This window comes from Bufo gargarizans, chromosome 7, assembly GCF_014858855.1.
Source record: "Bufo gargarizans isolate SCDJY-AF-19 chromosome 7, ASM1485885v1, whole genome shotgun sequence".
Classification (NCBI taxonomy): domain Eukaryota; kingdom Metazoa; phylum Chordata; class Amphibia; order Anura; family Bufonidae; genus Bufo; species Bufo gargarizans.
In genome coordinates, this window is record NC_058086.1 from 148,668,232 (window position 1) to 148,690,703 (window position 22,472).

Consider the following 22,472-nt stretch of genomic DNA (forward strand, 5'->3'; position numbering starts at 1 on the left):
GACATGGTGTCAAAAAAACTGTCCAGCTAAATCTGCCTTCCAAAAAACGTATGGCATTTCCTTTCTTTCTGCACCCTGCCGTGTGCCCATGCAGCATTTTACGACCACACATGGGGTGTTTTTGTAAACTACAGAATCAGGGCCATAAATACTGAGTTTTGTTTGGTTGTTAACCTTTGCTTTGTAACTGGAAAAAATTGATTTAAATGGAATATCTGCCAAAAAAAGTGAAATTTTGAAATTGTATCTCTATATTCCATTAATTCTTGTGGAACACCTAAAGGGTTAACAAAGTTTGTCAACTAAATTTTGAATACCTTGGGGGGTGTAGTTTGTAAAATGTCATTTTTGGGTGGTTTCTATTATGTAAGCCTCACAAAGTGACTTCAGACCTGAACTGGTCCTGAAAAAGTGGGTTTTAGAAATTTCAAGATTTGCTTGTAAACTTCTAAGCCTTGTAACGTCCCCCATAAAATAAAATCATTCCCAAAATGATCCAAACATAAAGTAAACATATGGGGAATGTAAATTAATAACTATTTTTGGAGGTATTACTATGTATTGTAATGTATTTTTGGCAAATTTAGTATTTTTTTATAAATAAAAATGATTTTTTTTTTACTCCATTTTACCAGTGTCATGAAGTACAATATGTGACGAAAAAACTATCTTAGAATGGCCTGGATAAGTAAAAGCGTTTTAAAGTTATTTACACATAAAGTGACACTGGTCAGATTTACAAAAAATGGCCTGGTCCTTAAGGGGTTAAACATATGTATTTGGTTTTGACCTGTATTTGTACTGATATCCATTGACCGTCTAATAGACCTCCAGCAACATAATCATTTGATCTTTTCTATACGCGGAATGCATAATTTCTGGGGCCTGTAGACAACTAGTCTTCTGTAAAATTGATATCCAATGACAGTGTAATTTACCTCCAGCCAGCCACATACTTACATTTTCTTTTCTGTCAGCTGAATGCATACTTTTTGGGGCCTGTAGTTCACTGGCCTGCTGTAAAATTGATATCCAATGACCATGTAATCTACCTCCAGCCACATACTTGTTCTTTTCTGTACGCTGAATGCATAATGCCCTGAATGCATAATTTTCGGGGCCTGTAGTCTACTGGCCTGCTGTAAAATTGATATCCAATGACCATGTAATCTACCCCCAGCCACTTAAACATCAAAGTAAGTAGCACTACATACCTCACCATAGGGAAAGGTCCAATTCATTTGTTACCAGCAATTATGTTCCAGACATGGTGCTTGTAGGTAGAGATCCATCCCTAAGGGTTTTTCAGTACTGAAATGGTGTCTGATGCCCTGCGTTTAGCTATTGACCCCCTCTTGGTTTTTTGGAAATATGCATTTAGCTATTAATCCCCTTTTGTTGGTTGAGTTTATATATATTACGTATACCCAAGGGTCTCTGGTTTGTCAGGATTCAGTCTTATTCCTCCTCAAAAATGGTATATCGCATGACAACAGCTTGCATCACTAGGTTATAGTGATGTGTTGGATTCCTAGTGGATAATCTTTCCAGCATCTTTGGGTTTTCCCAGTAACAACTTACATAACATGAATATTGAATCCTGAATGGCTGACTGCTCCGGTCATGTGATTATACTATATTCACATGATGGCCGGCACATGCGCAGTTGTAACAGCAGTACACTTTTGCAATCATGGCACAAACCCTTATGGCAGGTGGAGAGCACCCTGTGAAAACATGGATCGTCACCTGTGTGAGTATATTATGATTATAATGTACTATAACATATTATCTAAGGGTTGTTTTTAATTGTGGGTAATTAAGTGAACACACCCCCTTAGTGGGGAGGCACTTATCACATTGCACCGAGGGTTATATAAGGATGATATTGTCCATTATTGCACTGCTTGATAAAGGCTTATTATAGTCGAGAATTCGCAATTGTATGCTGCTTAGCTAAATAAAGTCACCAGATTTTTCTACAAAACTTAGGAGTGCTGCGGATTTTTTCAATTATCATCTACCTCCAGCCAGACACATACTTACTTGTTCTTCTCTGTACTCTGAATGCATAATTTTTGGGGCCTGTAGTCCATTGGCTTGCTGTAAAATTTATATCCAATGACTGTGTAATCTACCTCCAGCCAGCCACTTACTTACTTGTTCTTTTCTGTCCGCTGAATGCATCATTTTTGGGGCCTGTAGTCCACTGGCCTGCTGTAAAATTGATATCCAATGACCAAGTAATCTACCTCCAGCCAGCCACATAGTTACCTGTTCTTTTCTGTCTGCTGAATGCATAATTTTTGTTGGAATTTTTGGCATTGATCCCCATCTAGTATGTCACTGTCTATGTTGTGGACTATTTGTGTACATCTACGAAGTATTTGGTGGCTGCAAATATGAGCTGAAGGTTTTTCAGGTTCACTTGCCATGAAAGTGAATAGGGCCGGCCGCAAATTTGCGGTTCGTGAACATTTGATTGCGTTCGCGAACGGTCCTGGCCGATGTTCGTCAATCACTAGTCTGTAGGATACGTAGTGTGAAAATATGCCAAAGCGTGTAGGCATACCTTTTTCTTTTTTTGCAGTATGGAAAAACATAAATTAACATAAATTAGTCTGTTCCATACAAAGACAGTAAAAAAATGCAGTGTTTTCCTTTCTTCAAGCATAACGCTTCTCAATTAATCCAAAGAATTCTATTTTCGTCTCATCTGTCCCCAAATTGTTCTAGTAGCCTTCTGGCTTGTCCATTCACTTTAATGGGTCAGCGATCCGGCCGTTTCGCAAAAAGAGAGGACATGTTGTGGAACGGAAGTATGGGACGAAACCCCATGGAAGCACCCTGTAGTGCTCTCATAGGGTTCCGTTCCGCACCATTCCGCATTTCTGGATTTGCAGACCCATTGAAGGTGGATGGGTCCGCATCTGTGATGCGGAATGCACACGGAACAGTGCCTGTGTATTGGGGGTCCACAATACGGCCACGGAGCGCACACATTCGTGTGAAAGAGGTCTAAGTGTGTAAATAAATAATAAATGTCCAGACTGTTATTATGGGACACCAGTGGATATCACAGAGAACTACAAATTGCAGCATGTCCACACTGCTATTATGGGACATCAGTGGACATTACATGGAGATAGCTACAATAAGAGAAAGCTATAACTTGTAGCATTTCTAGAATGTTATTATGGTTTGTCCTTATAAAGGAAGAGAAACCATTAAAGGGCTTCTGTCAGCCCACTAAACCGTTATTTTTTTTTGGGTTAATAATAATCCCTACACTGTGAGCTCCCTATACATAAGCTAAATATTCATTTTTGTTCAGTAGATTTTGTTAAAAAGCAATTTTTATAATATGTAAATTACCTTGCTACCAGCAAGTAGGGCGGCTACTTGCTGGTAGCAGCTGCATCCTCCTCTCATAATGACGCCCCCTCCGCTGTGTGATTGACAGGGCCAGGGAACGGGATCGTTCTCTGCTGGCCCTGTTTGAATTCAAAATATCGCGCCTGCGCCGTACCTGTCTTTAATCGGCGCAGGCGCACTGAGAGGCGGCCACTCTGTCGGCCGCTCCATCCTCAATGCGCCTGCGCCGATTACGTCACATCTACACCCGGCGCAGGCGCATTGAGGATGGAGCGGCCGGGAGAGCAGCCGCCTCTCAGTGCGCCTGCGCCGATTAAAGACAGGTACGGCGCAGGCGCGATATTTTGAACAGTTTAGTGGGCTGACAGAAGCCCTTTAACCTCTTCTCTATACACAGCACAGGAGCTTCCCCCCCCCCCCTCACATGGTGACATCACAATTGTCCTTCACCACTTCTCCTCTGAACTCCTGCATTGGTCACTTCATGATGACATGACACAGGTCCTTCTAAAACTGGTATCTTTTCCACTGTAAAGCTAGCTTGCCAAGAGTAAATAGGGACAGGCATTTTGCCCACAGCCGAGCTCCCTTTCTCCACAGGCCCCATGGCAGCTACACATTCTGCCTCCATTGTAGTGATGAGCGGGAGGTGCCATATTCGATTTTGCGATATTTCGTGAATATTTGATTAAATATTCGTGTTATATTCGTTGAAATCGAATATTCGTAATTATTCCAATTATCGCGAATAATATGTGATTTAATTAATCGCATATTGCGATTTTTCTTTTGACAGTATAAGGCAACGTTCCTATGAGTAATTGACTATGGCTAGGCTAATATGTGTATTTTACGAAATTTCGTAATATTGCTCTAACTTCATCTTTTAGAATATTACGAATATTCTAAAAGACGAAGTTAGAGCAATATTACGAAATTTCGTAAAATACACATATAGATTGTAATTTATCTAATATAGTGCTATATTCCTTTTTTTCTCAATTTTTTTTTGCCTCTTCTGAACTTAAGTTTTGTAAGAATATGTACACTATTAAAAAAATTACTATAGCAGTATATTAGCTAAATTACAATCTATATGTGTATTTTACGAATATTCTTAATATTGCTCTAACTTCGTATTTTAGAATATTTGTAATAATGCTCTAACTTTGTCTTTTAGAATATTACGAATATTCTAAAAGACGAAGTTAGAGCAATATTAAGAATATATGTAAAAAGTTGAAATCGCAATTCGATTATTATAACTTGAATTAATCAAATTGTGATTCCAACTTAACACTGCTATATTCCATATTCGTTAATTCTAGCCTAATATGGAATATAGCAGTGCTAAGTTGAAATCGCAATTCAATTATTATACCTTGAATTAATCGGATTGCGATTTCAACTTAGCACTGCTATATTCCATATTAGGCTAGAATTACCGAATATGGAATATAGCAGTGTTAAGTTGAAATCGCAATTCGATTATTATAACTTAAATTAATCGAATTGCGATTTCAACGTAATTCTCAAATCCGACAGTACATTCTAGTATATGGAGACGTTCCCATGGTGATGGGGACGCTCCATGAGCACGGAAGTCAGCAGAAGCGGCAACGGGCACTGACTGGAGCAGCCAGGAAGCCAGGAATCCAAAGGACAGGTAAGAACATCTTTAGGGAAGTGGGAAAGAAAAAAATATAACAATTAAAAATAAAAATAAACGAATATTCGATTTTGAAAATATATAGAACTATATTCGAAATATTCGCGAAAACTCGAAGTTGCGATATTTGAGAAAAAAAATTGCAATTCGAATATTCACGCTCAACACTACTCCTTTGGAGGTATGCCACTGCTCTTGGTGTGACCTCTTATGATCAACCAGTCCTGGTTAAGGTAATAATGGTGTTGAATTTCTTCCATTTGTATAAAATATGTCTGACTGTGGATTGTTGGAATCCAAACGTTTTAGAGATGGTTTTATAACCTTTTCCAGCCTTCAAGGTCTTCAGAAATGTTCTTTGTGCCATGATACATTTCCACAAACATTTTGTGAAGATCAGACTTTGATAGATCTCCGTTCTTTAAATAAAATAAACACGTTGCCTACTCATACCGGATTGTCATCACATTGATTGAAAACATCTGACTCTAATTTGACCTTAAAATGATCTGCTAATTTTAACATTTCACTTTTGCCATTCACAGACATGTGATATAGTATCATTTTCCTCAATAAATAAACTCATTTGTTTGATTTTGTTATCTTTAACTTCTGTTAGGACTGTGAAAATCTAATGTAGTTTTAAGCCCTTAATGCAAAATGCTGTGCATGTATGGCGGGGGATGCTGTGCCAGAACGCATTTCACCATAAATGCACAGCGGGCTGATCGGGCGGGTGCAGGAGCTGTACCCGCCCGATCACTGCAGGGGTCTGGCAGTCCCTGATAGCGGGGCCCCTGCTGTATCCACCAGCATCACTGTTTACAGCAATGCTGACAGATTAACCCCTTCTATGCCCTGGTCAGCGCTGATATATAGAAGTGGTTTGCGGTGGGTGAAAGCGCATTCGGTCCCCGCGCTGCTGCAGCGGGGACCCGATGGGTGACAAGGCAGACCGATGCTCTGCAGAGTCTGCCCAATGCCTTGCATGGCATGGGGATCTGCCTTCAACGTGTGCCCAGGAGATCCAGCCTCAGGCTGGGTCTCCTAGGCAACCTGTTAGTGTATTACTCAGTGTAATCCAGTAACAGGCAATGCATTACAATACAGATGTATTGTAATGCATTTCAGAGGGGATCAGACCCCCAAAAGTGAAGTTCCAGAGTGGGACAGAAATAAAGTTAAAAAAAAGGAAATAAAAGTGTTTTCAATAAAAATAATAACGTTTCAAGTTAATAAAATAAAAAATGCCCCTTTCCCCTGATTTTATATAAAAAAGAACAGTTCCAAAAAAGCTATTTTTTGGTTACCTTACATTACAAAAAGTGCAATAGCAAGCGATCCAAAAGTCATAAGCACCCCAAAATTTAACCAATCAAACTGTCACCTCATCCCGCAAAAATGACATCCTTCCTAAGACAATCTCCAAAAATAAAATAAAAAATATGGCTCTCAGACTGAGACATTAAAATATGATTTTTTTTTGTTTAAAAAATATTAGTGTATAAAACTTAAATAAATAAAAAAGTATACATATTAGGTATTGCCGTTTCCATAATGACCTGATCTTTAAAAATATCACATGATTTAACCCCTCAGGTGAACACCGTAAAAAAATAAAAACAGTGTAAAAAAGTCATTCTGTCACCTTACATCACAAAAAGTGTAATAGCAAGCGTTCAAAAAGTCATATGCACCCCAAAATTTTACCAATCAAACCGTCATCTCATCCTGCAAAAATTATACCCTACCTAAGACAATCGCCCCCCAAAAAAAAAACAACTGCTCTCAGACTATGGAGACACTAAAACATGATTTTTTTGTTTGTTTCAAAAATGATATTAGTGTATAAAACTTAAATAAATAAAAAAAGTATACATATTAGGTATTTCCGTATCCTTAACAACCTGATCTATAAAAATATCACATGATTTAAACCCTCGGGTGAACACCGTAAAAAGAAAAAAGTGTCAAAAAAGCCATTTTTTGTCACCTTACATCACAAAATGTGTAATTACCAAGTGATCAAAAAGTCATATACACCCTTAAATAGTACCAATCAAACCGTCATCTCAGTCACCCAAAAAATTTAAAAATATATGTCTTTCAGAATATGGAGACACTAAAAAATAATTTTGTTCAAAAATGCTTTATTGTGTAAAACTGAAACGAACAACCAAAAAAAGTTGTCATATTTGGTATTGTCCCGTCCGTAACAATCTTCTCTATAAAAATAGCTCATGATCTAACCTGTCAGATGAACATTGCAAATAACAAAAAATAAGAACTGTGCCAAAACAATTTTTTGTTACCTTGCCCCCAAAAAAGTGTAATATAGAGCAACCAAAATGATCTGTACCCTAAAATAGTACCAACAAAACTGGGGTCACTTTTTTGGAGTTTCTACTCTAGGGGTGCATCAGGGGGGCTTCAAATGGGACATGGCTTCAAAAAAACAGTCCATCAAAATCTGCCTTCTAAGAACCATATAGCGTTCCTTTCCTTCTGTGCCCTGCCGTGTGGCCATACAGCAGTTTACGACCACATATAGGGTGTTTCTGTAAACTACAGGATCATGGCAATAAATATTGAGTTTAGTTTGGCTGTTAATCCTTGCTTTGTTAGTGGAAAAAAATTATTAAAGTGCAAAATCTTCCAAAAAAAGTGAAATTCTGAAATTTCATATCCATTTTCAATAAATTCTTGTGGAACACCTAAAGGGTTAACAAAATTTGTAAAAATCAGCTTTGAATACCTTGATGGGATGTAGTTTCTAAAATGGGGTCACTTTTTTAGAGTTTCTACTCTAGGGCTGCATCAGGGGGGCTTCAAATGGGACATGGCATAAAAAAGAAAAAAACAGTCCATCAAAATCTGCCTTCCAAAAACCATATGGCGTTCCTATCCTTCTGCGCACTGCCATGTAGCCATACAGCAGTTTACGACCACATATGGGGTGTTTCTGCGGACTACAGAATCAGGGCAATAAATATTAAGTTTTGTTTGGCTTAATATTGCCCAAAAAGTTAAATTCTGAATTTTTATCTCCATTTTCCATTAAGTCTTGTGGAACACCTAAAGGGTTAGCAACTTTTGTAAAATCAGTTTTTAATACCTTGAGGGGTGTAGTTTCTGCCTTTCAAAAACCATATGTGTAGTTTCTGCCTTCCAAAAACCATATGGCGTTCCTATCCTTCTGCGCCCTGCCATGTAGCCATACAGCAGTTTACGACCACATATGGGGTGTTTCTGCGGACTACAGAATCAGGGCAATAAATATTAAGTTTTGTTTGGCTTAATATTGCCAAAAAAGTTAAATTCTGAATTTTTATCTCCATTTTCCATTAAGTCTTGTGGAACACCTAAAGGGTTAGCAACTTTTGTAAAATCAGTTTTTAATACCTTGAGGGGTGTAGTTTCTAAAATAGGGTCATTTTTGGGTGGTTTCTATCTATCTCACAAAGTGGCTTCAGACCTGAACTGGTCCTTAAAAAGTGGGTTTTGGAAATTTTTAAAAAAATTTCAAGATTTGCTTCTAAACTTCTAAGCCTTCTAACGTCCCAAAAAATAAAATGGCATTCACAAAATGATCCAAACATGAAATAGACATATGGGAAATGTAAAGTAAAAACTATTATATGAGGTATCACTATCTGTTTTAAAAGCAGAGAAATTGAAATTTAAAAAGTTGAAAATTTTTCTAAATGTTTGGTAAATTTTGTAATTTTTTGATATATAAAAATGAAATATTTTGATTAAAATTTACCACTGTCATGAAGTAAAATATGTGATGAGAAAACAATCTCAGAATTGCCTGGATAAGTAAAAGCGTTTTAAAGTTATCACCACATAAAGTGACACATGTCAGATTTGCAAAAATCTGTCTGGTCCCTAAGGTAAAAATTGGTCCGGTCCTTAAGGGGTTAATAAATGCAAATGAGCTTCTAGGAACAACAGGGGGATTGTCGTTACATCTAAAGGCTTTGCTTTCTCCATTTTGATTAAACGTGATCATGTCTGGCCCTGTCAATTAAAGTGGAGGGGGTGCGGCAACACAGATGCCTTTAGCTGCCAAGAGCACATGCAGCCAGTTTCATAGGTACAAATCTGCTGACCATGTTCTGCCAGTTAAGGACCCCAGATATAAAATACATTTCTTTTTTCTATCAATCAGAGCAAAATGAAAGCAGAAAGAGGCCTTCTGTTCAGCCATGCCAGACCCATATGCCAATGTTTGCCAATGTTTGCAAAGCAGCTGTCCGAAAACATTGCACATAATTAGTGTAATATAATGCCACATGTCCCTGAAATATTTTCTGCAGAAACAGAAATGATTAACTGTTTCTTCACTATCTGTAGTGACCTATTAGTGGTATTTTATTACATTTTGCAAAGAACATTGGAGGTACCCAGGCTAATAATATATTAGGCAACTGCATTATCGAGCATGAATTAAGAGTAGTACCACACGTGATAGATGCGGGCAGTCGAGACGTAGCCACAATGCAGCAGAAACCACACCACCATACAAGCAAATGCAGTTCACTAATAGATTGCTAAAAATTGTTTATTGTTAATATCCTAGCTGTTTTGGGGGTAAACCTAGAAAACCGTGCAGTCATTAACTATCAATCTACTGACAATATTTTATGATCTATGAGAAGACAACTGTGACTTTAATTAGTTAAGAACTGCATTGCCATGAAAGATGCTCTAATAGAGCGTAAAAAAGTGATTGTCGTATATGGAAACCTATCCTAAAGCAATCCCAGGTGCATGTCCATGGAATCTCACTCAGTATACAATTCGAAATATAGAAAAGTCATCAGCACTTCAGACTAGTTAAAATAGCTTCTTGTGTTCATCCATCTCTTACATGTAATGTTTCAGTTTGCCTTTGTGAATCCCTTTCAAGCTTGTTTCTGCAGACAGGTAAGTAGTGAGGTAAAGCCTCCATGGATCGGACTTATTTTTCCATCACATTTAAATGATTCTCAATCAGTTTAAGAGCTGAGGAATTTGAGGAACATATCAACACTATGAATTTGATGTGCCTTCATCAGACTGTACACACATATTAACAAATCATTCCTATAAATAGACCGCCAAAGTACAAAGGAACTGACGTAATTGAAGAAACTCCGCTCCCAAGTGAAACAATAAAGAACAATTGCATGAACACATACATAAAAAGATGCATGCAAAATTAATAGGTAGATAATACAAATTGTCTGAATAAAGTCCATGAATTCATAGTAATATTATGTTTCAGTTCCGCTAAAAGAGAAGCATATAGAGCAATGCTAGAAACTTAATTCATAGGAAGCCACATATATTGTAATCACGGTTGAGGCCTCTGGTTCCAACGTTTGCAACCAATGCATAAAACTTTGTTGTAATACTGTATGGAGTGGGAGCTAGTGTCAGTAGTGTGTTTCACAATAAGAAGGCAATATACAGTTAAATTTACAATTAACTTATAGATAAAGAGCTTTACAATAAGGAGTCAGTGTGCCATTTTGTGTTGGACAGGGCTTGGGAACTGGATCAGTATGACAAGGAGGTGATGACATCAGAAGAGGAGGGTGGTGGTGGCATTAAAGAGCAGAGATAACTGTAAGGGATCGCTCTCTCGCAGGGGGTGGCAATGACAGACTTCTCAACAAGCAGGGGGTTTTCAAACTCAAACAGTGCTTTATTTGTCATACCACTCATCACACTTCCAAGTTTGGCATCACTTGGCACAATGAAGTCGCAGTTCCACATCACAACGTGTTAAATCAACACTAGTGTTGATCGAGCACCGCAGTGCTCGGGGGCTCAGGCCGAAAACATCGGGATGTTCGGGTGCTCGGCCGAGCACCCGAGTATAATGGAAGTAAATGGGAGTACCCGAGCATTAAACCAGGTACCCCCTGCTCTGAAGAGGGGAGGGTGCCTGGTTCATAGGAAAATGTTGATGGAAACACCACTGAAATGGTTCTGGAACAGCATGGGGAGGATGTCTGGATGTATCTCGTACTCGCAGGTCGCTGCTGGGAACAATGGTGTCCGAATAGTACGCAACTTTTACAGACTGACAATAATATGCACAAAACCTCCATTGTTAGTTGCTACCTAATAGTTATGACATTGTACGATGGGGGGTTTTCCCCACTCCCCGTCATCACAGTATGTCCAACAAGGCCACTCTGTGATTTGCCCTCAGAAGAGGGAGCAGCATGCGTCGCCTGCCGTTTTCTGACACACATGCTTATCCTTCGGAGGGAGGGTGAGAGGGAAATCCTGTTAACAGTGCGGTTCTCTGTAACAGTGGTTGCAGTTGGTGTGAATCGGCACTTGTGTTTGGGTCTCCCCTTGTCCATGTCTCAGTGATTCTGTGGCTTGTGTTGTGGTGGCTGGCTGCATTCCTAGTTGAACTGGCTTTGGTGTATGCTGGTGGGGGGTGCATGCTGGCGGCGACTTACTGTGAGCAGTTTCTGAGTGTGAACGTAGTGATCAGTGCAGTCTCTCCTGGCTGTTCGTTTGCTGGCTGCCTGGTTTCTAGGTGGTTCCAGAGGCTGGCAGCAGTCCTGTGGAGACTCGCTTGCACTGACACTGATTCAGCTACTTTTTTTTTTCCTTCCCACATGCCTGTTTGTGGGTTCCTAACTAGCTTGTCATCAGGAGGATGACTCTCAATCTCTTCATCCTCTTCCTCCTCTTCTGCCCACCAGCAGAACAGATGGAATTAAACTTCCATGGGTACTACCGCCTCCTGCTCCTCCTCTTCAATGTCCAATTCGCGCTTAGAAGACGAATTGAGGGTGGTCTGGCTATCACCCTGTGTAATGTCTTCCCCCATTTCCACCTCTTCCACATGCAAAGCGTCGTCCTTAACTGTGAGCAGCAAGCGTTTGAGTAGACACAGAAGTGGGACGGTTACGCTGATAATAGCGTTATCGCCGCTTACCATCTCCTCAAAGTTTCTTAAAACCTCACAGAGGTCAAACATCCATGCCCACTCCTCGCTTGTGAATAGCGGAAGCTGACTTGAAATGTTACGACCATGTTGCAGCTGGTATTCCACTACTGCCCTCTGCTGCTCACAAAGCCTGGCCAACATGTGGAACGTTGAGTTCCAGCACGTGCTCACGTCGCACAACAGCTGGTGATCTGGCAATTTCCAGCGCTGCTGCAGCAGCGTTGGCAGACCGGCTGAAGCTGTTGGTGACTTGCGGAAATGTGCACCTTCACCAGTAGCGGCGCACCTTCACCAGTAGCTCACAGAAAAATGGGGTAGGTTTTGAGAAACCGCTGAACCACAAGGTTAAACATGTGGTCTAGGCATGGGATGTGTCTGAGTTTGCCGAGCTCCAAAGCCGCCACCAAGTTACGGCCATTATCAGACACAACCATGCCTGGTTCTAGGTTGAGTAGCAAGAGCCACAGCTCAGTCTGGTCTCTTATCCCCTGCCACAGCTCAGCAGCGGTGTGCTGTTTGTCCCCTGAGCATATCAGCTTCAGCTGGCCTGTTGCCGCTTCCCCACTGCAGTGCTATACTGCTTCCAGCTACCAACTGATGACTGACTGGTGCTGCACGCAGATAATTCAGAGGTGGAAGTGGAGGAGGAGGCAGAGAAGGAGAAGTGGGGATTGGAGCCACCAATGTAGGTGCTGGCGGAAACCCTGATCGATGTAGGGCCCGCATTCCTTGGAGTCGGTAGCACCTGTGCCATCCCAGGGTACGACTCGATCCCAGCCTCCACAATGTTCACCCAGTGTGCTGTCAGGGAGATGTAGCGTCCCTGGCCGAATGCACTTGTCCATGTGTCCGTGGTTAAGTGGACCTTCCCAGTAACTGCGTTGGTCAAGGCACGTGTGATGTTACGGGAAACATGTTGATGTAAGACGGGCATGGCACACCGTGAAAAATAGTGGTGGCTGGGGACTGCGTAACTAGGGATAGCTGCCGACATCAGGCTGCGGAAGGCCTGAGTGTCCACAAGTCTAAATAGCAACATTTCCAGGGCCAGTAATTTGGAAAGTTGCACTTTTACTGCTATGGCATGTGGGTGGGTGGCTGGGTATTTGCGCTTGCTTTCAAATGCCTGGTGTAAGGACATTTGTACGCTGCGCTGGGACACAGAAGTAGATGTGGTCGCTGAAGGTCCAGGACGGGATGCATCTGGGCCTGCACCTTCAACAGGGGATTGGCTAGCAAGTAACACAGGAAAGAGGAGGCAGTGGTGTGACCCGCAGACATAGATTGTGGACCCAGACGTTCGTCCCACTTATTATGGTGCTTGGATGCCATGTGGCGGATCATGCTGGTAGTGGTGAGGTTGCTAGTGTTCATGCCCCGGCTCATTTTCGTATGGCACAGGTTGCAAACGACTATTTTTTTATCGTCCACACTTTCCTAAAAAAAACGCCATACTGCGGAACATCTACCCCTTGGCAAGATCCTCTTGCAAGGGAGATTTCCGCAAGGGGTTGCTCAGTGGAACAGTTGCAGGCCTGTGTGGTGTGGCCTGCCTTCTCGCTTTTGCCGTCCCACTACCTCTTCCAGCCTGTTGCAGTGCTGCAGATCCCTTCCCCTCTGTACTGCTGTCCTCGCTCAGCTTTCCACCTTCCCAGGTTGGGTCAGTGACCTCATCATTCACCACCTCCACTTCCTCACTCTGATCAACTTCCTGATTTGTTGACCTAACTACAACCTCAGTGATTGACAACTGTGTCTCATACTCTTCATCAACCTCTTGAGACAGTAATTGCGGTTCACTCATCATCATCCACCTCATTAAACACTAATTGCCATTCCCCACTGTCATGTTCTTGTGACTGTGGATGTTCAAGAGGTTGGGAATCAGGGCACAAGATCTCATGTCCCTCTTCAAGCGTGCTTGGTAAGAGGGCCAAATCAAGTAATGGCGATGAAAAGAGGTCCTCGGAATATCCAAGTGTGGGATCACTCGTTTGGCCAGACAAGGGAGGAAGGAGGATCAGGGTAAGGATTGTGTTGACCAGACTCCTGGCTACTGAGACTGGACTTGGTAGAAGACAGGGTGGTGCTTAACCGACTGGAAGCATTATCTGCTGCAATGCAACCGACCACCTGGTCACACTGGTCTGACTTCAAGAGTGGTGTCCTGAGCCGCCCTGCAAAACTGGGACATGAAGCAAGGTATCTTGGATTATTGCTTTTCTTGTGCTCTGGAAGCAGGCACTGTTTCTCTGCGCCCAGGGCCACGGCCTCTGCATGCACCATCAGTGTCATGGCCACTTCCCCGTCCCTTACTGCCCTCTTCATTCTAAATGTGATATATGCTTGAAAGTATGTCACACATACAGTAGCGTAGGATTTGGAAGTGTATGCGCAAAAACATTTACAAAGGTATTTGTGATGAGGAAACGTTATACAGGACAGGTACCACAGGTAATGTCACAGTGTCTATGGAAAAAGTGTACTGGATGTCACTGATATTTTAGGGATGCACACACTTTAAACAGCAGATGTGGCTCAGATAATTTAACTGTCCGCAGGGGAAACCCTCTACAGAAAAAGTGCACTGAATGTCACTGATATTTTAGGGATGCGCACACTTTAAACAGGAGATGTGGCACGGATAATTTAACTGTCCGCAGGGCACTCCGTCTACGGAAAAAGTGTACTGGATGTCACTGATATTTTAGGGATGTGCACAATTTACACAGGAGATGTGGTGCGAATAATTTAACTGTCATCAGCTGCCTATTACACGGTATTTTGCGCAGGATGCGCTAAAAATATATATTGTTGCTGTCACACACAATAGTCCTTAAAAGGACTTTTGGGTCTCTGAAAAGTTTTTTGTATAAAAATCTTCCTATTACACTCCCTACACTGTTTGTCCCTTCCTATGCACAGCTCTCCCTAACACTGAGCAATTTAGCGCAGGTTGCGCTACAAACATATATTGCTGCTGTCACACACAATAGTCCTTACAAGGAATTTTGGGTCTATGAAAAGTTTTTGGTAGAAAAATTCAATTCAATTACACTCCCTACACTCTCTGTCCCTTCCTATGCTCAGCTCTCCCTGACTTAGAATGAGCCGAACAGACGTCATCGGGTGCTATATAGCACGTGATGACGCGTTCCGGCTAGCCAATCACTGTAATGCGAGTAGCCAACATGGCTACTGGCATTACAGTGAGGGCAGTACTTACCTGCACGTTTACTGGCTGTTTAGCAGCCGCAAAACGTGCGTGAAGGAGACTCGACAATTGCGCTGAATCACTTGCGTTACTCGGCCAAGTACCGCCATGTGCCGAGTATAGCGATGCTTGAAACGAACTGGTATTTAGCCGACCATACTCGCTCAACACTAATCAACACAAAACAATAAATCCTTGCCCGGCTAGGTGCTCACTATACAGAGGTTTTCTCTAACTCACCTCTAGGTCAGGGTTCACACTGTGGCTTCACTCAGCCACAAGGTCAGTTTCTAGCTGTGACCAATGCAACCCATTGGGGTCTTGGTCCACCAGTCCTCCTGACGGTGACCATGTAATACTTTGGGGGGATATGGTCCAACAGTCCTCCTGACTCTGACCATGCAACACCTGTTTTCTTCAGGCATCGCTGGGCCCCCCAAAACTCAGGTTTTCTCAGCCTTGTGGCCCCCCCAACCCACCTGACTGGGACCACACAGAGCCTTTGCAAGCTTCCTTTTCAATTCCTCCTTCCACACACTCTGGAGATTGCTTTATCTCCAAGTAATTTTCACACCTGGCCTCACCTCAGGCCAGGTGAACACCTGTAGCTGACTAGGGGTGTGGACTGAGATATACAGCCCCACCTCACATCTACTATTCACTTCACCACACAACATACAGTCAAATCGCCCAAAATGCCTGCAAGGGGCAGATCTGCTTCTACTTTGGTCGTTAATGGTGGAGACAAAAATGTGGTGGCGGCTCTGTGTAGGCATCTACCATGTAGGAATTTACCTCTACATTGCCACCCAAAAAACCATTGCAGCATGAAAATTCCACAGCTAGAGAATAATACTTTGCCATTCAGGCACAAAACGTCTTTCAGCACATGAAGTGGCATCATATGCTTACATAGAAAAATGGAAGTCACCAGCAATCTGGGAAAGACCTCCCTCTTCCCCCCTGTTGTCATTCTAGTAGCCAGGCCAGGTCCACAAGTAAGTACATGGTCATTGTTGTGATCATCAGCGTAAACATCATTAGCTACTCCTTCTCCTGCCCTGACTCCTCCTCCTTCTATGCTCCATCATTAGTCGCCATAATGGAAAGTGTTGACAGGAAACAACAATGCAATCTCAATTATCCACCTTTGTGCCAAATGAACTGACACCTCCAAGTCACTGGAGGTGAAGTCACTGCCATACCCCTTAGTGGATTTCATTGCCTTTAGGCAACAGATGTGGAGTGTGATAAGCCTGAACAAAGGATACCTAGTCACCATTATTTCTCAAAAAAGTCTTCTCTGCCTTGTACTCTTATGTGGCGGAGAACGTGGGCCTCTCCTTGGAATTGCCGATGTGCATGCCACCATCAACACATGGTGCTTATTCACCTCCTCCATGTTCTCCTCATGGACATCTTTCCATCGCAAACATGGGCAGAGCATTGCTTCTATTTCTCTTCCCTCTTTTCATATGTATAAGCTGATAGTTCTGTGTACTTCATCCGTTCTTATGTGGCTAAGAATGCCCTTTTGCACTTGCAGAGAAAGAGCAGTATGCCTTTACACCGCTTGATGTGTGAAGTTCTGACTCGCTTGAATTCCATCTGGCATATACTAAACGGTCCAAGCAGTGTAAGGCGTTAAATGATTACATCATGTACCAGACCACCACAGCAGGGGGCATGTGTTATGTTGCCAAGCAGGAGCAGCTCACCAGGGATGCATGCTGTGTACTCAGGCCCTTAATACTTACAGGTGCAACAATAAAATAAATAAATTAATAACTCTGTGTGTAATGAATCTATATAACACACAAGTTTCACTTATGGTATTGAGTTACTGAAATAAATTAATTTTTTGATATTCTACTTTATTTTGTAACCCCTGCAGACAAAAAGCAGTGGGTCTAGTGGATGATGCTGCTCCCAATTACAAGCAAGGAGTCACAACGGCAGGTGTTAGTGCTGATTCTTCTGAGGTGAAGTGGACTACAAATCTCATCAGCACTTGCTCCTCCCAGTCAATAGCAGGGGGACCAGGGGGAAAGGCTAAGGAGGAACAGCAGCCAGCTTAGTGACAGCAGCATGGCAAGCAGATAAGCTAAGCTAAGAGCTAAGAGATCTCCACAGACAAAAGTGTGCACTGGTTCTGTGCAGACATTAATCCTTCAGTACAGCCCAGACAGCTCAGGTTTTTCCAGTGTAAGAAGGGAAAACTCAGCTGCTGCATTACCCCTACAGTCAAGCCTGCATTCCAGGACAATCTTGCCCCCGACTTCACTGCTATCCAAGCTTCTGACAGCTGCAGCCCAGGGGTGCACCTAGCCTTTCTGCTCCCTGAGGCGAAAACTGAAACGGCGCCCCCCCCCCCCTCAATGCCCCTACCTGGTGCTGCCTGAGGCCTCACCTGGCCTTATTGGTGGTGCACCCCTGCTGGTTCCTGGGCAGGATAATCGTAAGTGCACCAGCATTAGCGCACTAAAATTTTTGTAGCCGGGCCACAACATTTAGACTGGGTTAATTGCTAGATGGTGGGGTATAGTAAGCTGACTGCTAGCAGTAGATAGCTAGTGTTGGGCACGAATATTTGAATAGTGAATATTTTTCGCGAATATCAGCACTTCGAGAATTTGCTAGTATTTAGAATATAGTGATATATATTTGGGATTTCGAATATTCTAGATTTTGTTTTATGTAACCTCCCTTCTTGCTTGTGGGCCAATGACTTTGTCTGAGCTTAGCAACATGTATGTAGTATTATTGCTGTGCTCTCTGCTTTCCTGTGTCATTACATTAGATAGTAAGTTACTTAGTCAGCTTATATATATATAATAGTTTGTGGGAGATAGTCAGTGTAGGTCAGATAGTGATATAGTGTAGGTTCTGCTGTCCATACATACATACATACATAGTTCTGTGATGTCACAAGTTTACAACAATACTTAGTGCACCAATCACTAATAAGTAGTCAGACCTGTTAAAATATGAAGCTGCACGTATTGCGCCAAAATATTCGCATCATTAGTACCGATTGCGCAATCGTGAATATATTGGAGCACTCTATCTACATGTAAAGATATTGTAATGTTCTGCTGTGCCAACCATTTTCTCCAGTTTCAGAAAAACTTCTAGCAGCTTGAAAAATTTTGTTATAGTGACCCACGCCTGTATTTTGCGTGCATTATGCGAATATTACATTGCCGATTTTTCACGAACAAGAAAATAGTCTCGAATTTGCGAATATATGATGATAAATATTCAACTAAATATTCGCATAATATTGCGAATTCGAATATTGCTCATCACTATAGAAAGCTTGGAAGTGCACACTGTCTTCATCTTCCAAAGGAGAGTTTGTGTGACCGCCATGACTGCTTATTGTTACAGACAGCCCAACCCCTTCACCAGAGGTTTTCCTTAGACAGACTTGCAATCTGTGCTTTGTTCTATTTATTGCATTATCGTTATGTTCTTCACCATTGTTCACCCTTTCCCAAATAAATCTGCTGATCAGTTAACTCATTCCTAGGGTGAGTGAGTACCGAAGCTGGGTGGGTGTTTCCCAAGTTGGCCACTGGTACAGTAGAAGAGGATCTCCAAGAAAGTATGAACACTAGCAGGCATCTGCTAAAAAAAAATCATTTTTGTACTTTTTTTTATAAAAAAAACAAAAACAAATTTAACAGTGCATTTATTTATTTATTTTTTAAACAGGTTGTTAGTTACCACTGGCTATAATCCGTTACCCATAGCCTTATGTGTTGATGTCACTTTGACATTATTCTTGGCATTAAAAATCTTGAAAGGGGATGAATACCGTCCTAGGAGACCTCAGTATCATACATAACTTTTCAGGGCAATCAAGCAATTTTCAATTCAGATCAAAGGTATTTCAGCCTAGAATGAATATAAAAGCTGAATCAATAGAATTGACCCCAAATGTATTTCACAAAATTCACTCATCTCTACAAACAACCAATCTCAAGGGAGAGAGAGAACAGATGGAGCAAATCTGATATATATAATCTAGATTGATGAATTTGGGGATATATTTAGATAAATTAACCTTTTTTTTAATCCTGCACTGCAAATTTTTCGCAATTGCTGCCTGAAAATATAACATTCTGTACTTGTAATACTAAGTCTGTTTCATTTAACGTATGTGAAAGTCTGGCTGTGTGAAATAACTTGGAAACCTAGTGTCACGAGGAGGTAGGGAAGCGTGCACCCCTGACTGCCACCCACGCCTCTCTCCCTGCCTACTTGCACGATCCATCCTAGGTAACGGTGCACAACTGGATGACAGTCCTTAACCTTTGAAAATGCAGGGTAGGGAAGGGGAGGAACACAGACAAGCAACAGAACACACAGAACACAAAAGCAAGTTGAGGCAAGCCTAGGTCAATACCAGGAGAGGACGTCAGTACACAAGCAATAACCAATAGGAGAGTACACAACAAGCCGAGGTCCAATAGCCAGGAGGTCAAGTAAAAAACCAGGAGATAAACAGAAGCGAGGTCAGGAACGAAAGCCGAGGTTATAAATGCAGAGTACACAAACGTTGCAAGTGGGTAATACAGACCCAATAACAGGTAACCTGTGGCCAGCAGGCTGCCTGTTGAATACCGGAGGCAATAGAGTCACGTGACGTGGCCAGCGTCACGTGACCCTTCCCTCTAGGTCTATTGTAGCTGAGCGCTGTGTCATCAACCTCGGCACTCAGTCTCCCTTCCTCCTGTCTTCTTGGGAACGGAGGACGCCGGCCACGCTGAGGAAGTGTGCGCGGCCGGGTCCTTCCCGCCCCACCGTTGTAATGGGAACGAGGACGCAGCTCGCGTCCTTGCTCCTTATCCCGGGAAGGGTGCCAGCGATACTGCAAAGAAGGCGTGTGCGTCGCTGAGCCATAGTAACACCTAGCCCATTCAAAGACATTAGTGTTGAGCGAATGGAAGACAATTTTTTTTATTTCAATCCAAATTTTAAAAAAAAAATTGATTTGCTGCAATGCCGAATTTCTTAGTGCAAATCTATTTTTCCAGAAACGGTGTAAAAAAACTACTGTACATACTCACCTCATCTATTTGCTCACAGAGAGTCAGTCACGCCCATCTTGAATTGAAGATGTGACATCACAGCATCAGCGCGCTCACCAGCACCTGCACCGTGCAGCACCGTCCTCAACAGGCTCCTGAGATCCCCCAATCAGCACCCATCACCCTCCTGCACCCATCACCCTCCAGGTAGGTTAGGATCAGTGAGGGAAAGACACCATTAGGCAGGGATAGAAGGGAAAAGTTAGTTAGGGAAAAAAAAAAACCTTAATCTAAACTTATTGTTTTTTTGCTTTTAGACCCCCCTGCCACTTGCCCCACCACCAGCATTCCCTTGTTCAGGTCCCTTGCCGCCAGATCCACGTTCGTTTGTGGGACCGTGCGGAAAAATCTGCGCGGCCTCCCGGCCCACCCCCTCCAGGTACCTATCCCCAGGGGTGAGACCCGTGCCCTTACTAGTGGAAGCCTGTTGCTGGTCAGGTATAAGGACAAGAGGGATGTCCTTGTACTGTCCACAATCCACGGTAACAGCACCACCTCCATCTCTGTGCGAGGTACCGCGGCAACGGTCCTCAAGCCCGATTGTATCGTCGACTACAATCGGTATATGGGAGGAGTTGATCTCTCTGATGAAGTCCTCAAGCCATATAATGCCATGCGCAAAACCCGGGCATGGTACAAAAAAGTTGCGGTCTACTTGGTACAGGTTGCCTTGTACAACTCTTTTGTACTATCCCGAAGCGCTGGCAGCACAGGGACATTCCTCCAATTCTATGAGGCAGTCCTCAAAGACCTGATTTTTTCAGACTGGGAAAGAGCAGGCCTGAGTACCTCGGGAATTGGAGGCACCCGGATCATCCCTGGCCAAAATTTTCCAGGTGTGGTCCCCCATACTGGAAAGAAGGGACGAACCCAAAAAAGATGCAGAGTGTGTCACAAGAGGGGGATACAGAAGGACTCCACCACTCAATGTGAGTACGGGCCTCTGCGTTATCGATTGATTCAGGGAGTATCACACTTCTATGGAGAACTACATTTTTATAATACCCAACAGTCCCCTAGAGCAGTGTTTCCCAACCAGTGTGCCTCCAGCTGTTGCAAAACTACAACTCCCAGCATGCCCACACAGCCAAAGGCTGTCCAGGCATGCTGGGAGTTGTAGTTTTTCAACAGCTGGAGGCACACTGGTTGGGAAACACTGCCCTAGAGAACATAAAAAACTATGGCTCTCAGACTTTGGAGACACGGAAACATTTTTTTTCTCCAAAAATATTAGTTTTAGTGCAGGCATCCTCAAACTGCGGCCCTCCAGATGTTGTAAAACTATAACTCCCAGCATTCCCAGACAACCTACAGCCATCAGCAGGGCATGGTGGGAATTGTAGTTTTACAACATCTGGAGGGCCGCAGTTTGAGGATGCCTGCTTAGTGTCTCCAAAGTCTGAGAGCCATACATATTGGGCATCGCCGCATCCGTGAAAAATCTTCTCTATAAAAATAACATTTAACCCAACCCCCTGGATGAACAGCGTTGTGATAACATCACAAAAAGTGTAATAGCGAGCGATCAAAATGTCATATGCACCCCCAATTAATGCCAATAAAACCGGCATCTCATCACTAACTATAGCTCCAAGGCTATAGAGATACAAAAATATTTATTTTTGTTTCTAAAATGATAATATAGTGTAAAATCTAAATAAATATTAAAATGTAGACATATTGGGTATCGCCACGTCCGTAAGAATCTGCCCTATAAAAATAACATTTGACCAAACCCCTTGGATGAACAGCATTAAAAATCTAAAATAAAAACGGTGCCAAAACACAAATTTTTGGGCAAAATTTCCATTTGAATCCTTTTTTTCTGGTAATGAAGCAAGGGTTAACAGCCAAATAAAACTAAATATTTATTGCCCTGATTCTGTAGTTTGCAGAAACACCCCATATGTGGTCGTAAATGGCTATATAGCCACACGGCAGGACATAGAACGAAGGGAACTCCATATGGTTTCTGGAAGGCAGATTTTGATGGACAGTTTTTTTGACACCATGTCCCATTTGAAGCCCCTCCTGATGTAGCCTAGACTAGAAACTCCAAAAAAGTGACCCCATCTAAGAAACTACAACCCTCAAGGTATTTAAAAGTTACTTTACAAACTTTGTTAACCCTTTAGGTGTTCCACAAAACTAAAT